This window comes from Argiope bruennichi, chromosome 5 (genome assembly GCF_947563725.1).
Source record: "Argiope bruennichi chromosome 5, qqArgBrue1.1, whole genome shotgun sequence".
Taxonomy (NCBI): domain Eukaryota; kingdom Metazoa; phylum Arthropoda; class Arachnida; order Araneae; family Araneidae; genus Argiope; species Argiope bruennichi.
In genome coordinates this window covers 18,909,770-18,912,246 of record NC_079155.1, presented here as the reverse complement: position 1 = coordinate 18,912,246, position 2,477 = coordinate 18,909,770, and the positions used below count along the sequence as shown (strand labels likewise).

Here is a 2,477-nt window from a genome sequence, read left to right as displayed (position 1 = left end):
TATAAGAGTAATTGATTGCTTTTATTTGTAAATATGGAAATCATTAATTGATATTGATTAAATTCTCTCACACTCTCTCTCTATATATATATGTATATTATTTTTGTAACTTTTTTCCCAGACACACGTATTAAAAATTAAATGAATAAAAATATATTGGGTTTTAGAAAATTAAGAAAATAAAATTATTTGCATTATAAAAAAAATCATCAACATATTAAATTAAAATTGTATTGAGATGAGACATTAAATTAAAAATTCATTAAAAGAGGTTCCTCATAATGTATAATACCTGGGATTACTAAATGCCGAAATATACCACCGTGCAATACAAACAAACAAAAAAAAATCAGTATATTATAAACATACAATAAAACAACACAAAAATATAATGTACAAAACAAATTTGGTACATATGGTTTGACATCAAAACTGCAGACATTTATTCAATTTTTGTAATAAATTAATCCAAGAAAAGAGGAATTATCACATAATATTTAAATAATTCAATACATGGAAAAAAATAAAGCTACACGGAAATAAAATAAAGCTACTCGGAAAATAAGCTGTACTAAGAAAGAATATAAGGAAGTCGGGGTATTTATATTAAAAGTTGTGGATTAACATATTTTTTTAGAAAATTATTATTATTTGAAAGGAGTCAGGTTAAATTAACAATTTTAACTAACATCAGAAATATCATTCAGAAGATATGTGTTAACTCTAACTATATTTATTTCAGATTAACAGAATAGATATTAACAATACATCTGCTTCCATGTTGAAAAAAAAAATCTTTCAAAAATATCGAATTAGTTTTGCAAAACTATTTAAAATTCACGCAAATCCTGATTTTCGCGTGTCATTTTTCATCAAAATTCGAAATTTTTTAAAAAATATTTGCAATGAAAAGAAAATTTGGCGAACATGTATTCTTATTATAAAGGCATTCTAAGAATTTTTGAAAATCCTTGCAATAGAAATGTCAAAAATATTTTTCTAGCTCTTACCTAAAACTCGCATTGTCAAAAAAAATAAAAAATAAAAGACATTGTAAAGAGAGAAATATAAGAAAATTAATTCTTGCAAGAACATTAATCTCGTTCCTTCTCCCTAAAGATCATGTTGACATAACAACAGAAATGAGTTGATGATCCCTAAACTGATGTGAAGGTTCTCTCTCCAACGGAGAACTTTCTTACGCTTTCCCGTTCCAGTCTGGGTTATTGATCAGAGAATGGTAGCCTGACTGCTGTATTGTACTCGTCGTCCGCGTGGCCTAACGGATAAGGCGTCTGACTTCGAATCAGAAGATTGCAGGTTCGAATCCTGTCGCGGACGAATTTTTTTCTTTTTCTCCTTTTCATATATTTTGCAAGTGGTTGAGTAAATATCATTTATATTACCCACTTATTTATGTGAGTTTCGATTTTTTCATGATTGAATTTGTCATTTTTTTCATTTGATAAAAGTGAAAATAAAGACTTCATTTCTACAGCATGTAATGAAAGCTAATATATTTAGAAAAAAATCTTCGCTCTCCTTTTGTTTAAAGTTGATATAATATTCTATGAAAGCTGATATATTTACAAGTTAATATAGAATTTAATGCTAATTAATATATTTAGAAAAAAATCTCCAGTCTCCTTTCGTTTTACAGTTGATATAATATTTTATGTTTCTTTTTAATTACAAAAAAAAAAAAAAAAAATACAGATAAATTTTAACACTCATCTATATTTTATTTAAAAATATTGATTTACAGAATAAAAAAAAAAAAGTTCTGTTATTAAATAAATGACGTAAATATCTTGAATGTTTGTTTTCAAAAATATTTTATAATGAATTATTATTAGATATATTTGATTTTTTTTTCTAGTCTTAATATATTTAATGCTTTAAAAGTTGCAATATTATTTTTTAAATAAGTGACATGACCAAGATAAAGGCCATTTAAAAAGATTGTAAAGTTGTTGCTTTTCAGAGATTGATCGAACCAGAAATTAAATTAAATCTTTCATATTCGCAAATATGAAAGATTTTGTGTTATATTTAATATATTAATTTATTTACGGAGAATAAAAAAAGAAGAATTTTAAAATTGGCAGAAGAAATTAAAGCTCAAAAAGTTATTTGCTTATTTATTATTAAATAATTTTTTTTCATGATCAATGATATCTTTTCTTTTCTGTTTGCGTTGATTAATGATCACTACATGTAAATTTTGATTATTAATTATTTTTGAATAAAAGTGCATAAATTAACATTAGTATTAATTCATATTTTCTTTTTATTTCTTGTAAATTTCTTTAGTATTAATAGTTGAATCAAGAAAATTATATTTCTTCTTTAGTTATATTTCTGCGTCATTTTATCAATGCTAGAGTTTCCAAAATAAATAAAAAAATAAAAAATAAAATAAAAGTATTTTTATTTAAGTGAAGAATATTTTTGTAAAAAGCATTTATTATATCAAC

General features: G+C 23.7%; 1 non-coding gene across 1 annotated transcript; it reads left to right on the top strand.

Moving 5' to 3' along the window:
• Positions 1–1,268: 1,268 nt before the first annotated feature.
• Positions 1,269–1,341, top strand: Trnar-ucg (transfer RNA arginine (anticodon UCG)). Its single transcript has one exon. It is a non-coding gene; the product is annotated as a tRNA-Arg (tRNA).
• The last annotated feature ends 1,136 nt before the right edge of the window (positions 1,342–2,477 follow it).